Source organism: Astatotilapia calliptera, chromosome 22, assembly GCF_964374335.1.
Source record: "Astatotilapia calliptera chromosome 22, fAstCal68.1, whole genome shotgun sequence".
NCBI lineage: Eukaryota > Metazoa > Chordata > Actinopteri > Cichliformes > Cichlidae > Astatotilapia > Astatotilapia calliptera.
Genome location: NC_137442.1, coordinates 16063555 through 16080391, shown reverse-complemented (window position 1 = coordinate 16080391; position 16837 = coordinate 16063555). Strand labels below are relative to the sequence as shown.

The following is a 16837-nucleotide window of genomic DNA, read 5'->3' as shown; positions in this document are numbered from 1 at the left end:
TGTTAGCTCTGCAGTAACTTCTAGATAAGAAAGGTAGTATGGAAGTGCTTTGCACTGTTATCCATTAATACACATGACCTTTAGATTTTTTTGTGAGAGAGCCAGGTCCATACTTTAAAATTGGCTAAGATTGCGACAATGCTTAAGCTAGCATAATTTAACAGATGTCATACCTAATAGTAAGTTTTGTAGGCCACTTAAGTCTGTCCTTCTAGCAAAATACAGTGTTAATATTTTACATGAAACAGACTTTTACCACCATGTTAGTGACTCAAAATTAAATGTAATTAAATGTTTGTAATAATGGAGTTTAAATGTATATAGGTTAATAATTTTGTATATGAGTGGGTTGGTTTTGTTGCTATTTTTTTTATTATTTTTATGATGGCATTAAGTTGTTATTGTAAATTGTGTAACTTTACCGGTATTGGTGCAAAATCTATGATGTTGTGGTCTCCCGAACCTTTATTTTTGTTCTAATTAGTAAATTACGCTGCACTATAAACATAGTGAGTAATTTTCCCTTTCTGCCCACCAGACGCCCTCAGATTTTAATGCCTTCTCAGGTCACTTATTAATGAACTCCGTTTCCCACCTTTCTCTCTTCCTGTCTTTGTATTCCACCTGTCCTGTGCATGTCTACTTATAAGCTTCATTTGGTCATAATTAAAATCAGTCAACGGCTACTGCCTGCTAGGTGTGTTTCTGCATTTGGGCCCTTGATCCTGTTCCCCTTCATTCTGCAACACGGTAACTTGGAGAATATGATGAGATAGTGCATAACAAAGAGAGACGTCAGCATACGTCTGTTAAGGGTGCCCTCAACATTCAGACACAGACATCATAGTCATACAGCACCATCGTGAGCTTTTACATGCCAGAACGTTTAATATACAAACTATTCAAATATTCAAATTAGTTACAACAAAGACTCCTTCAATCAGAAGTAGCTCGCTCGCCAGTGCCAACAAAGAATGTAAAAGACACTGACTGACAATAATTTATTCTCTTATCTCATTACTCTTTATATGATTTCAGCAAACTACAGTTTCTTTAATCATGTCCAACATCTCATTGTTTTATTGTGTTTTCACAAGCTTTAATTAATGGCTGACAGAAAATCGCTTTTAATAATGCACGGATAATATGTGTCCAGAACATATGGGATACTTTATTCATATTCAACATAAATTGTCAAATTCTGTCTGACAGACCCTTGCAGAAGTAGGCCATTCTGATGTAGAAGCAAAGACGAACAAAGTTCTTTTTCAATTTCTGTCAAATATTTAAAGACTCATTTATAACTTTCAAGGGAATAACACGTGCTCTCAGAAAGGCTTATTACCACAGGCGGATGCAAGTCAGGTTAAAGATGGCTTTTCTGTACTTATATTAATAAAAACTATAAAATAATTAAATAGCATAGCATGACGAATATACTTGTCCTGTTACCTGTTGCCAGATAAAAATTCCTGTTTCATCGAAACACATCGAATGTGTCCTCTTTGCTATTTACACGGGTTGCTTTCTATAACCAAAAATCTTGTCCTGAACCTAAAGACTCTGTATTTTCATAATTTGAGGTTATTTTGCTAACTGACTAACATTGAAACGTCTGTGGCTACTACCAAGGGAAAGACGGTTACACTTGCTGCCAAGAGGTTGCTGGCAGTTGTAAAACTGGTGTCAGATTGCTACAATTTCATTAATTGGCATGCAAAATGCTGACTTGTCTACACACTTGTCACTGAGGAGTTGTGACAAACCGGAAATTAAGCAATCACCATCACAGAAATAGTTGCAGTAGCAAAACCTTTACAATGAAGCCAAACATTACTCATGCTGGCACGTTTACCACTCAGCAAGTAGTTGGCAAATATTTGCAGACAAATTGCCATCTTCCATGCAAATCTTTTAGTGCAACAGCCTCTTAATGACTAATTTCACCTAGCAACAGTGAAAAAACATCCAATTCAATTCAGTTTTATTTATACAGCGCCAAATCACAACAACAGCCGCCATAGGTGCTTTATATTTATTATTTATTATTATTATTTATTTATATTGGAAGGAAAAACTCACTTTAAACAGGAAGAAACCGCCGGCAGAACCAGGCTCAAGGAGTGGCGACCGGTTGGGGTCCAGCAACCGCTTGGCAACCAGTCAGTGAATCTGCATTTTTCCCTAGTGACTGGACTTTCTGTGACTGAGGCTTTAAAATGTTCGGTTTACTATATTTTGTTATAGTGCTTGTAGCATTCTGAAAAATAGTGTACATAAAGCAGGAAATCCTAAGAACATGGCAGTGGGATGGATTAGATGTACAAAAGCTCTGGGCTTGGCCATTTGGGACCCAGTTCAGTGTTTCAGTTTTGAAGAGAAAAATGTTGGTCTTCTACTTGTTATAACTCATCCATCATACTGATTCTGTCTTGAAAGGTAGTGTATTAAATTACAGGACCTAGACACAACTTAAATGTATTTTCCTTCTCATATTGCAACACAGCTCCAAAGCTTTAGAAGAGAATACGGATCCGGTAAACTCATGACTGTCTGCCTGTTCTCCTGCTGCGGGCTCACATACTGAGGATATCTTCATGGAATCAAGACGGTCTTATGAAATCTAGCAAGCACGGGTCACTCGGGTCAACAAATCTGGTCCAGATTATATTACCAAAGCTCCACTAAAATGCACAACTATTCTTTTAAATAACTCATAACAGTAGGAAAATTTGTTTGGCAGTTGTTCTACTTAAATGTAGCAAGCAAAATGCATAATTCTTACACATTTTGCTGACATGATGATTATTAAAGAGACTAGCGAAGATGTAAACTATCTTAACCAAGTCGGGCGCTGTGATTGTCTTGCCACTGGAGCTTCTCGTTGTGGAAATGTGTCTCGACAATGACAACTACATTTTAGCTCTTGTTTCCCCTGATCTTCAAATCAAATTTACACTGACTTCTTTGATATGTGCAGAGTGAGCATTTATATCCCTGTGGACTGTGAGAAAAATAAATAAACCAAAACTATCACATCCACAAACAACTAACAACAAATCTGACATATTTACCATAACAGCCGTTCTGAACTTTGGTCTAAATGAAACACATCCATAAAATAAGTGTTTGTTCTGCACCGTCCTTTGAAGTTGGATTTGTTTTTGCTCTTTAATGATTTCTTTCTTCTGATGATGATGGAAGCCGTGCTGACACCTTCTTTTGCTTCATCAAGTTCCGCTGCACAATTACATGAATTTACTTTCAATAAATTACCATCTTTGCATACATCAGTCAAATCATCCAGCTGAGGCATTCGCAAACAATATGCATTATTAATTTCATTGTCAGTGTTTATTTGGTTAACTTGTAACCGACTTGGACAGCCCATTGCCTTGATGATGTATTTAAAAGCATCAGGGTCGGCTTTTTAAAAGGAAATCAGGGGATGACATGCTTCCACACACCACTTCGCTCCCCGCTGAGGCCACTGAGGGAAAAAGACTGAACTCCAGTGAAAGACCAATCAAAAACTCAAAAGATGCATCGTGAGCTGCTGCAGTCAAAACAACAGAATCAGGAAGATCATCCACATCACAGCGATTCTCAGTGAGTGGTTGTTAGCACTGATTGACTATATTTCAATTTAACAAGTTTCTTCTGTCTACAACAGTTAATTGAATGAATATATTGTATTCATAAAAGCGAGCAAAAACAAAAACAAGAGCAAAGAAGCTGAGTTGGGAACCATCTCTCGTTAAGGATTTAAGAGTTCAGTGATTTCAAGCATGTCAGTCATCGATCTAAATAAGAATGAGGAGCTATTGTACTAACTTTCAAACCGCTAATACTGAACACAGTAACTACGGTCAATGATTACCCTTAATGTCAGTTTGCTGTAGTTAGACTATGAATACTATGCCGTATCTTTGAGGTTAGTGCAAAGCTGGGACACAGAAAGTTTAAAAGAGTGATGCATTCCAAATAGACATGTCTGCTAATGCCGGGGAAAACACAGCTAGTGAAGACAAATCAGAGTGAAGAAGCACCCTCTGAAAGTGCCATGTTGCAGCCATCCATTTAGCCCTGAGGGCACCTGGAGGGTGCTGCAATGGCACCTCTCATCTGCCATCAAACTATCATCCCAGATGACAGCTCTTAGGTACACTTCCAGCGAAATTCCAATCTCTTGCACCATCTTACATGGAAGAAAAAACAAGAGCAGACGAAGGTGGGTGGGGTGTACCATCTTGCAAACATTTCACATAATTAGATTACAGCAGTCCTAATTAAAATAGGATCAAGTGGTTTTGTAAAATGCTGATAAGTTGGAACACGACTGAAGGGTGTTTCAAGAAATAATATAATTTCATCCATTTGATTAAAGCACAAACAATGCAACTGATACAGGGTGTCAACATACACTGTTTAATTCATGTAGTTTTATAACAAAACTCCCAAAATGTTCAGTCTACTTTAATATAAAATGTAATTTCCAATGAAGAAGCAAGATCAAGCTCCGTTTTGACACAGTGGCCAAAAATAAGTCAATTATTTCTCAAAGTCTTCAGCTCTAAAGGCATATACATAGCCTGTACTCCACTGCACTTTTTGTTTTTAAGTTGTGTAATTGGCTTTTCTTCTTCTTTCCAATGTCATGTTTTATGTCATGGCACAAACGCTTGATTCTAGAGTGGATGAGTGCCTGGCAACAACAGAGCCACACAGCTTTATCTGCGACACCTAATGATGGCATCCACCTGCTGTTTTATGGTCACAGCTGGAGCAGTGCAGCTCCCATTTGGCCCAAGTGCACAATCTCTCTTTCTCTCCTCCTGTCTCCCTGTGCCATATACTTATCTTCCTTCTTCTTATTCTATCCTTTGCTCTCATCAGGCTCTCGCATTTTCATCTTTAGGTGTACTCAATTTACCCTTGATTCCCTCTCTTTTCCCCCACCTTCATCCACCTCTGTATTCTACACTTTCCCTTCTTTTCTTTGTGCCTCATTGCCCTGATGTTCTTTTTATGGTCAACAGCCATGAGCTCCTCATCTGAGCTAGTCTGGCCTCATGTGCTTCCGGAAGGGATGAGTAGATGTGGGGGTGAAGGCCCACGAGGTGCCCAAAGAGCCAAATATCAGACCAATATGTCACCCAGCTGCCTGATGACCTCGACCATTCAACCTTGCAGGGCTCTGACTGTGCATCTTCATCCTGAGGGTAACTGCGACATGATGGCAATATGTCTTTTTCATACTGCACAAATGTCCCATTTCATTATCAGACGATTGACACACCATGAAGCCACGTTCTTCTATCGAAAGGGTTGTAGATTTTTATAGATGAGATAACGTAAAAGTACATTTAAAACTAATTAACAACATGTTCTCTTTTTCACATACAATCACTTTTAGATTAAAATCACCACTAGTCATATCTTTACATGAACAAAGAAAGGAAATTTGTTAAATGACTATCGTGGTGGTGAAACTTAATCACTTAACTCTGACTTGTTCCTTTGGCTCTGTGGCGCACGTTAGCATCTGTCAGTCCATTGTTTTGGTTCAGATCAGTCCTACCAACCTTGCCAGCCTAATTTTCGGTGACAAAGTTAGGTTGAATCACTTACACGAGCTGAGAAGCTAACAGCGAGACATGTTTCAGGTTGAACAATCTTGATAAATACATAGGAAAGGATTTAATCTGTAATACTGCCACGTAGCACAGGTTTAAATGTGAAATTATTGAGCTACTGTGTGTAAAAACTTAACCTTGCTAGAACAACAAGCCAAAATGTGCCCAACAGCTCCAATCGAGTTGAAAGATCAATAGAATATAATAATTAACAGAAGTATATGCCATCTAGACATTGGTACAGCCAGTGTTTGACATGAGGCATCAAGGAAAAAAGCAGAACTAGAAGTAGACAGATGTAGTATTAAATGTGCAATCCCAACCACTGATGTTCCAGAACATCATTGAATGACTGAATGACAAAGGTATTCTAAATAGCAGCTTGAGTTCCTCGAGGAACGGCTGCCTGTATTTTGACTGATAACCTAATTTCTGGGCCTAACGTTTCAAAGCCTTGTCGGACATGTTCAGTCTGCTTTGCTATTCTCCAAGACAGATCCACGGAGGATACTCGATATCCACCTACAGGAGAAAGACAAGGACTCCACTAATAGATCACTAAACAGCACAAAATCTTTCAACAATCTTCCAGTCAGATTTTAAAACAACAACAAGTCTCACCTTACTTTCCTCTTTACCCCAATAATCATAATTCTCATTTCTAGCTCAAATAAACCCTCAATTGACCAGATTGCAGACAGGTGATCTCCAAGGATGCTCATAGCAGGTGTTTCTAGACAACTTCTGACTGAGTTGACTGAGGAAGATAGGAGTTTGGACTAAAAATAGGAGAATCAAATCATTTCTAGGAGACAAGCTGAAATTACTCAACAGCAGAAGGGGAAAAAAATCATGATCGCAGCTCAGGGCCGTCAACAACCCAAGATGTCCTTAGAGAGAGGCTCTGGCTTGACAACATGTCAATATCACTTTGAGTGCTTCTCTGCGAACATAGCTCTTTGGGAAATCTCATTTACTTCAGCAGCTTTACACAGACACACACAAAAAAGACAGTGAACATTTGACGAACGCAAGTAAAAAAAAGAGAGGCGAGCAGTTGATCTTTGAGACCGAAGACGATTTTTAAAAACAGAAAAAGAAAAAGGTAAGACAACACTTCTTTGTTGATCACTGTCAATGCGTTTACTGGACCAGACGGTGTTGTCTAACTTTCGGCAGCTAACACCCATCTGTCTGAGATCTTACGTTGACTGGAAAGAAATCGCTCTCCTTGAATTTAGCCCCCAGTTCGTCTTCCTCTTAAATCTGTCACTCACGTACCTCTCAGAAGCTGACAGGATGATTGAATACAAACCCACATTAACAGTGACAACTTCAGCCGCAGTTAAGCAAACCTGAGCAAACAGAGCATTGTGGTAGGCAGGCACAAAACACAGACACGGCTCTCAGTCACTCTGCGGGTATATGGGCAAAACAGAAAAGCATGAAATTTAACAAAGACACGAGTTGGAGATTCTTTTATACTCATTCCTCAGATATCAATAGCTTCAAATCTGCACAGCTGTATTTGTAAATAGTGGACAGTACAGTTTACAATGTGGACAAGGAGCTCCTTTTATTATGAAGAACTGTACAATAGTGAATATGCATATTGTAGCATGTCTTGCAATTTCCATATTTAGCTCCACACCCTTAGGTGTTTCGCTCAGTCTCCAGGGGCGACAGCCGTTCTTGAGCGTGATTTGTCCCAGAGGCTGTTACACCTGCTGAATAAACATGAGGCTAATCCTCCTTCCGCTACACTTGTAAGGGGTCAAAGTTCGTATTTACAAGAACAGCAAATCCACTTACAATCAAAACCTGTTTTGGGAGTATCCCTTCTTACGCACCTACAAGTCAGATTTCCCCATGTATGCATCACATGGCAGAAATCAGGTTATCTGCTTATCCCCCCCCCCTCCCCCCACTAATCAGTATTTTTCCATTAAGACATCAGTTGCCATTTTTTTGTCATTATTATTTTTTCCTCAGAATAACTGGACCTTTTATTTCTTTAATCTTTGAGTGCGCTTGTCAAAATGTATATCAAATATTTTCCATCAGAGAATATTTTCATTTCCTGTTCTCTGTCATGCTGTGTTCTAAAACACACTTTCCCCCCCATCTACTGAGTATAAGTAACAAAACTGAACAAAAAGAAACTGTTCAGAGTTCATGGACTCTGGATATTTGAACAAATACTTGTTTCATTGGAAAACAAACGCGTAACAGTTTGTGGTCTGATTTTCAGTTTGTTTTAAAATGTGCACTTCAGTGTAACAAATGAGTGGCTTTTTTGGTTAGCATCATCAACCCCCCCCAAAAAAAAAAATCCCACTGACTTATCTAAATAGAATTTGTAACTGTTCATGTTAAGATGGTAACTAATCAATTTTTTATGCAGAAGTTGAGCGCACAAAACTTTAAGATCTAGGATTTAACATTTGCTGATTAGCTGTGTTGTGGTTGACATTTAAATAACATTTATTTAAAATGAAAAGAAGCCCAAAAAATCCTACTCGGTAATATTTGGGAAATAATTCCCCCAATTTCCACTAAAAAACAGACTATCAGCGGTAGTGATTAAAGACAAGCAGAACACTAAATATGGCCACTTAATTAGGTATACTTGTTCAGATGCTTGTTAAAATGTTTAACCAGTCACATGGCAGCAACTCGGTGCACTTAGGTATGTAGACATGGTCAAGATGACCTGCTAAAGTTAAGCCAAGCATCAGAACAGGGCAGAAAGGTGATTTAAATTTTAAATGTGTCATGGCTTTTGGTTCCAGACAGGCTGGTCTGAGTATTTCTTTAACTGTTGTGTTACTGCAAGTTTCCCACAAAACCATCCCTTTGTTGCCTTTGAGACTAACACAGAGTCATCTCAAAATGCACAATCTAGCTTTAAGAGTTGTTACAACTGGGCTAAAGACAACAGGGATAAAAAGTAAACTTCCCTTTTATTCACAGTCAAAAACCTGCGTTACAAAGAACTGAAACACAGGTAAAAGCCAAATGTGAGGGTGTGCATCCATCCTCAACCAGCTGCAATCCATTTACTTTCAAACCAGCTAGTTCTTGATAGAGCAATGTTTCTATTTCACTGAGATGGCAAGCCACACATGCTAAGCTCCACACCTCACCACTAGTTTGCTTCACTACTTTAAATATATTTTACCTATTGTCTAATCACACTTTAGAGTGTTTATAGGGAGTGCACACATATCAACATTGCAAGGCCAAAATCCTCTTTTATGTTATATAAATACATCTTTCTTTGTTTGAGTTACCTGGGGTTTGACTTCTACTTCCTGGTTGGCAAAGGGCTTGTGGATCTGAAGTACTGCTGACAGCCTCATTGGACTGAACCACATGCTTCATTGCCTGGGTGGGTGTTTGGAGTTAACTGTTTTGTGTTAGTTGCTTATATGGCAGCCGTTATGTTTTCCCCTTGTGTGTCATATGGTTTAGCTAAACCAGTATTTACGTTTCCTCATGTGTCATTTCAGCAGGTCAGTTTGTCTTCTGTTTGTTTGAGGTTTTGTTAGTTGATACTTGAGTTGACGTCTTTTAATGGTCTGCCTATTTAAGTTTTTGGCTTTGTTAATTATCTTTAATATTTTTGGGTCAATAAAATCCCATTTTTTAAATTAAACACCTGTGTCCTCTATGCCTTACTGACATTCATCGAGATGACCATGGCAAAAAATGTTCAAATAGACTCGTAAAAATCTACAAGCTCTCCTTAAATATTAATTTATAAGAGGTAAATATGAGGTTTTACCAAATGTAAAGTGCAACAGCCCTCCAGTGCTGTAGATGTCTTCAGCTCCACGTTACTGATAGCAGCACATCCACTTATTGGTGCTGATACGATACAAAACAACAGTATTATAGTGCATTTCGTCTTATTCAAAACATGAAATTCTTGTACCCATTTAGAATACCCCTGTCAGAAGAGGACAATAAAGGTTTCTTATCTCTTTAAAAATAAACATTTTATCCTTGAGACCATTAAAAAGACATGTTATGATTCCCTGCTGCATTTTTTTGTCTAATTGTGAAGCATGCAGCACCAGTACAGTGAGCAACACACTATTAATTGTCATTTTCTTATTGCAAAACTACCTCCTTCCTCCTCTCACCAATTAGGGAATAAAAAGAGAATTCGTCTCTAGACTTTCTCTCAGTATGTGCTCCATCTCCCTACTAAATCATTCAACAGCACTGTGCTTCTCATTAGCCTGCTTAGCAAAACTTCCTCAAAAATCACATAAATCAGCGCCTGGGAATAGAAATTAAACTCCTTCTTGCAAGCTCTTGGGAATTTGCTTTTTACCCCTCCTTTCAAAAAAGGCCGGCGTTCAAGATTTAGAGCACGGTAGTCCCGAAAGCGGGCTTAGCTTCACCCTTAAGTATTGCTGTACTGAAATAAAAGCTGAATGGTAGTGTTAAGGCAGTGCTTTACTGTCCTTGTAGTAAGACCGGTATTGGTATTACTTACTTGTTCAACCAACTATGTGCTCTCCTTTGAAAATAAAAAAGAGGTGCAAAATGAATGGCCACCATTATATTCCATGTGTTAGAGGAGAAACACGGCTGTCAATGTAACTGCAGCAACAGTTTCAATCTGACTGCTTCTAAGCCAACCAGCCATTGTCTTTTATCTTAGAAGTAGAGTAAGACAACCTAAATGCTCTTTTGGCAATTCTGCCTAAAATAGCCTTTCGTAGTGTTTTATTCAGCAGGATTGTTTTATAGTAATGCATTTATGCTCATTTTGGTCTGTTTACATCAATAAAATTATGCCTTTGATATTCTGTTAAGTGAATAAGGCAAAAACACAAAACAGACCTTTGGTTACTTCAGCTATGAACTGTTTCTCAGTATATGAACTTACAGTACAATACTACAATACAATAAAGAAAGAAACTGGTAAAAAGAAAGTACACAATCTTTAAACTTTAACGTTTAGATATCAGAATGCAATAAAAAAATAATCTGGTCCTTAGCAGGACTTACAACTAGGTAAATACATCCTTAGACGAATAATAAAACATGAAATTTTACACTGTGTTATTAATTATTTAAAGGGCAAATCAGCCAAAATGCAGTGAAAGTGTAGAAAACTTGAAGCGAGCGCTGTTAAAGTCGTCATTATACAACATTAAGAAGGTAAACAACAACAGCCAGGAAGTAAAACTGCAGGAAATGCATGCGAGAGAAAGTAAAAGAAGGGATAAGTAGAAACAAAACACAAGTGAATTTAACCCAGGGCAAAGAGATGCAGGGAGAAGCTGAAGGATCAAATAAACTCTAATACAAATAGAAGCCGAAACTCGAGAACTAAAGAATCAAAACACTAAGAAAATGCTGAAGAAATCCATGAAGATGAATTAAAGTAATAAACGAACCCTCAGCTACACCTCAGACTCTACAGCCTTCAGTTAGCATGTTAAATGTTAAAATGCAAAAGTTTCAACATTATTAGTAGAATTAGAAAAAGATAAACCTGGCAGTACAGCTTAGTTTTGCAGCGTTGCATCTGAGCAAACCCCAAGACTTCTGGAACAATGTCCACAGAGCACCGTGTTTGGAGAAAACAAAACTCAGCAAATTAGCACAAACACCTCAGACGAACTGTCAAACACAGTGGTGGAGGGGTGATGACTAGGCTTGTTTTGCAGCAACGGGATCTGAGCACCTTGCAATTATTATATCAGCTATAAACTCGTCTCATGCAGAATGAATGAAAGAATTAAGAATCAAGGTGTTGTAATGACAAGTAGGAACAAGCAGGACCTTAAGAGAGCTGTGCATGAACAAATGCCTGCAAACCTCAATCAATGGAAGCAATGTTCTGAAGAAGGGTGTTCCTCCACAACAACACACGCTGTTTTTCATCTCATGTTATATTTGCCTAATAAAATCTGGTAAGGATTAGATGTATTTTTTGCTTATATTCTGATAAGCAGACTCTTAGAATTCCAAGATGGTATGCTTTCCTTTAACCATGGCTGCATATGTGACCACGGGATGAAGCCAATAATGGGATCAAGCCAAATGTCAGTCTATGTCATCTAATGTTCAGCATGCATTAGTACTAAATAATAAATATTTGCACCCAACAGATTTCCTCTGCTAAATCAAACAATAAAGGCTGGAAGAAAAAAAGTCTACCCGTAAATGCAGAAAGAGAAGAGAGTGATACGGCATCAGTGTGTCTGCAAATTCAGTTTAACCTATCACCGGCAATCTGATTTTTAAAAAGGGAAAAACGAAGTCTCTTGAGATTTTTTTTTTTTTTAGCTTCACTTCATGAGCTCTTGAGTTTTTTTTTTGAGTTTGTTTATTTCTCCCTCAGTTGCCACCCGCCTCCCTTCACAGAACGACCATCGTTTAAATGCAAGCCAACATCTGACGTTGTTTGGGCTCGGTGTGTTTATGGAGGGTGATGGCTAGCCGCTGAGATGCAGGACTCACTTGGGACTGGACCAGTCAAATCTCGTCAGGCCCTGGATGACTAGATGAAACAGCTGTTCGAGGCCCATCCGCACAGGTTTGCGTTCAAAAGCAGCATGGCATGAGGTCTGGGAGATGCAACTGCCCATGGGTCCATTTATAAAAAAAAAATATATATATATATATAAAAGAGAGGGGCTAACAGAGCTGTGAGGAATGGAAAAGGAAAAAAAAATTATTTATTTAGTATGTTTACTGTTTATTTTTTCCTGGAGAGCAAATGAATTTTTTAAACAAAAAAAAATCCCCAATGTGGATTATTTACCATCAACACTGATCACCTGTGAAAGAGGCAGACTTTGATATATTTCACCTTTATGATGATGTCGAAGCTTTCTCTGGTGCTCGCTATTTAGCAAATAGTTTTCTCATCAAAGAGTCAGAGAAGAGGTTGGGTTTCGAGGTGGTAATTGAGGCTCCTCTGATGATTACAGAGTGAATAACTCAATCAGGTTTAATTAGGCCTCACCGAGGAATGTGACTACTAAAGGCGTAATTGTATAGCTTTGACTTATATTTTGAATTCTGTGATTTAACATGTATTGCGGTCCAAAACTGCAAAGGTTTAGCAGGTCACCATTTTGCCAGTTTCAGCAGCAACTGTCACTGGCCTGTTCTTGTTTTGAGCTGTAGCAAATTAATTTAATCATTTAACAGGGCACTGTCTATACTGATATCGCTCATCCAACAGTGCTTACATTGGACTTGTGCGTCTCGTGGACCGGTTCTTTGTGTGCTTTGATTAGAAGTAGGTTAGTTGTTTTGAGCCTTTTTATAATAGGACATAATATCACAGCATCTCGAGCTTTGCAGAGTCAACAACAGACAAAGCACAGCCGACAGCATCCAGTCTTTGGTTTGTAATCAATAACAACTATAGGATCCTTACTTAATGTTGCCATCAGGCTGTCAATGACATTGCCCGCCCCCCCGCACAGTGAGTCCCAACTTCCGAAATTCGTGTACTTCAGGTTATTTAACCTCCATTCATCTGATAAGCACCACCATGAGGAGCTATAGTAGAGTAAAAGTAGTAGAGACAAGTAAGTCAAAGCGGCTGGGGAACTCATTTAGAGAGCTTTGAACTTTATGTTTAAAAAATTATTGACATTTTGGACGAGTGTATTATTTTAGACTTAATTTTCTATAATGAGATATCAATATTTTTTCTACCACGTTACATTTGTAAAGGCTGAGCATGACGATTGTTTTGATCAGTTTTGAGATCATGATTATTTATTGCATTGATAGAAGCAAAATATGGTTTTTCACTGCATTGCATGTGCATGCATGAAAGATGTGACCTTGTAACAAAATACTCCATAGCTGTGAGATCCCGCTATAATTTGTGTCATTTTGCATACACAGTGCAGGTATTGGCACCTTGGAAAAATAACTGTGTGAAGGATGTTTGTCCAGTATGCTGAGCTTTTCGGGGGTCTTCACTACACACTGTGTTTATTGGATAGTTCTCTTTGGCCAAATGCAACTGTGTTGGTGATTACGGTGTGTGTGCGTTTGAGGGACACACTGACGCACTGTACAGGCTGATTTTTAAGTTGATATTTGATAATTCACATGAGGAACCATTGCATTATTTTCGTAGTTTTCATTACACTTCCATTTGTGATGTGTTTCCTGGTGGTTGAACGAGTTAGTGAAGATGCTCTGCATTGTAGACACAATTGTGTTTGACTCTATTTCAAAACAACAGATGATGATCGACTTCTATTAACAAGCTCTTCCCCTTCTGCAGTGTCAGACATTTGATTTTTAACACGGTGTTACTGATCCAGACTACATCCAGCAAACTTAAACCTGCATGGCAGGGACCGCTGTGATTAGTGCATGCAGAAGCGGTGATTTTAGGAGCCTTTCATTTGCTTTTGTTTTGTGTTTTATTGGCTAACATGCATTTTCAATATCAGTTGATCACAGTAATTTAATTGCGGGAAGGCAAAAGTTATGAATGAGATTGAAATTCAATTAATACCACATACTGGGTAGTGTGCTCACCTTAATCCTTATATCATTCATTTGAGATTCCTAAAACTCCTGCTATCCCAAGCCTCGTGTAAGTATATGAAACAAAAGAGGAAAACCTTTTATCTCTTGTGATGAAAAGCAGACTTCTACTTTATGCAGTATCGGCTCTTCATTTAATCAACTTGCAATTAACACCTTTTCTTCACATTAAAGTTTTTGGTTGTACTCATCACAACTTTTTTCTCTCCTTCACAGCCTCACTAACACCGTCCGATGTAGACTATTTAAATTGCAGAAGACTAGCAGAGGTCCCTCATGAGGACACTGGAATAACAATAAGTGTCCACCATTAAGAGACTTAATAAATATATATTTAAATATATATATATATATAAATAAAATGGCACTGATGCAAATGAGGGTTACGATGAGACTACTTTGAGGCGACTTTGTGATGCAGCAGCTATTCATCACTGCGACTCAAGATGCACTCTTTGCTGTCCTTAGCTTTATCTAATGAAGCCCTAATATGCAAATGAGACTGCCCTTTTTGCTTGATTTCTTTCTCTGCTGTGTTCATAGCTGAATGTGAGAAAGTGGGCGTTTCAATAGACAGAAATGTTACAGCGTACGCACTATAAATTCACAGGATAATGTATGTATGGAGGACACAATGTATATTAAGAATCACATTTACTTTTGCTGATAGCTCTGCATGCATTTGCACACAACACACTCCTGCGACACCCGCTGAGCTGTGACTGTTCTTTCTTGTAGTAGTAGTGCTCTGAAGCTTTTCCCAAAGACCCCACTATGAAAAACATTTTGTGTCACTTTTAAATCCTGGGTTGAGTTCGACATACTGACAGAGGAGAACTGACAGCAATCAAGAACAGACAAATACTAATACTGTTGAGTCGCATCCATGCAACAAGCAACCGGCATGATTTAAATAAATCAATGAAAATCAATATATCAAATAAAATTTAAGGACTGGTTGGAGTCATTAGAAGGCAACTAATTTCAAACCTTTTGTAAAGCACAGCATCATTGTTGAAATATTAGGATGAAAGGTGCTGTGACCCACAGCGGTAACATACAGATGGATGGTCATGACATGCTAGTCCACAGTACAGCAAACCAACAAAAGACAAAACATGCTCATCAACACAAGCCAGTCAACAATGAATGCAATCTCTTTACAATTTTATTGTTATACCTGGAGACACAATAAACATAATAACAATTAAGAAAAAATGTAATTAGTTACAGTTGCTACCGGACTATGTATTTTTGTAAACACGACAGCAAACATTCTGTAAAACTTAGCGCATTCTTTGCTTATGATCAGACTAAATATTAGGAAAAAAACACCATCTAATATGAAAAAGAAGACACAAGAATTTTTTTTTGAAAACGTACTTTAACCTCCTCGGACCTGGCGTCCACATATGTGGACATCACGTTTTAGGTTGTCTAGACCAAAATACTAAATTTTGCTCTAGAGGGCCTGATATCTACTTACGGGGACATTATACTGCCACTGTTCTATCAAAATTGAACGAGAATGTCCTCACATGTGGATCTCAGTTTTCTCAGGAACAAAATCAGGTAAAAAAAAAAAACCCAAATCAGGTGATTCTTTGTTTTTACATTTATCAGGTCCCAATCAGCCCAAATAGCAAAGAGAAATTGAAAATACATGCCATGAAAGACTTTGAGTCTTAGGAGGTTAAAAGCCTAATGCAACTATTTTCATACAAAGCTCTTCTTTCAGCAAAACTTAAGTATTAATATTAAATTGCCACAGGTTAATGTTAGCCATTTAACTATTAGCAACTGCCCAATATAAACATTAGCCATCTGTTAAGTTATCATTGAGGTATGGCTAATAAAACAACCATCTCATTAATAAGAGATATAAGCAGCAAACATTATCAGTTATTTGTGTGTAAAAAGTGCTAAAGTGATAGAACTGTGCATTGTAAATATTAGTTGTAATACCTTATTATACATTGAAAAATAACATCATCGTGCATTTTTAAATGGATCGTATAGTCAATTTGTTTAAATGAGGATAAGCACAATATTTTATAGAAACTGTTAATGATCCTTCACAGGTATGACACATAGTGCTGGGACCGTATTCATCATATCACTGGACATAATGAGCAAGGGTGTTTCTTACTTACTTAGAAATGGAGGAACACTGCACACTCATACTTAGTCACTATGTAAATGTCAAATGGACCGGTAGTGCTTTCCTACTCAGTGTGAGCACTCCAAGTGTTACACCCCTGAAGGGGAGAAATAATCACAAAAGTGGTGAGTTGGTGTTTCGACACTGAGAATTTTTACAGGAATGAAATATTTTTAAAAATATACACAATCTGCAATTAACTCTGTGCAATTAGTTTATGTTTGCACACATGAAAATACACAAAACGGCAGCAGGACTCCACTATGGCACTACCATAGACAACTGGCTGCACTTTGCTCACACACACACACACACACACACACACACACACACACACACACACACACACACACACACGCGACCACACACACTGCAAAGCTTTCCAGCTTATGCACATTATTTTAACACGCAGAATAGTATTAACATCCCCTTTTTTCCCTACAACACTTCTTAGTGACATCAAACACTGTAACACCTGAAGGGGGGAAAT

General features: G+C 38.1%; 1 protein-coding gene across 1 annotated transcript in view; it reads right to left on the bottom strand.

Annotated features, from left to right (window-relative positions):
* Positions 1-9018, bottom strand: part of LOC113014246 (teashirt homolog 1-like) — a 143721-nt gene extending 134703 nt beyond the window's left edge. Inside the window, exon 1 of the mRNA XM_026155648.2 lies at positions 8930-9018. The gene's annotated coding sequence lies outside the window, so the exon portion shown is untranslated. The remainder of the gene's footprint in view (positions 1-8929) is intronic.
* Positions 9019-16837: the final 7819 nt, after the last annotated feature.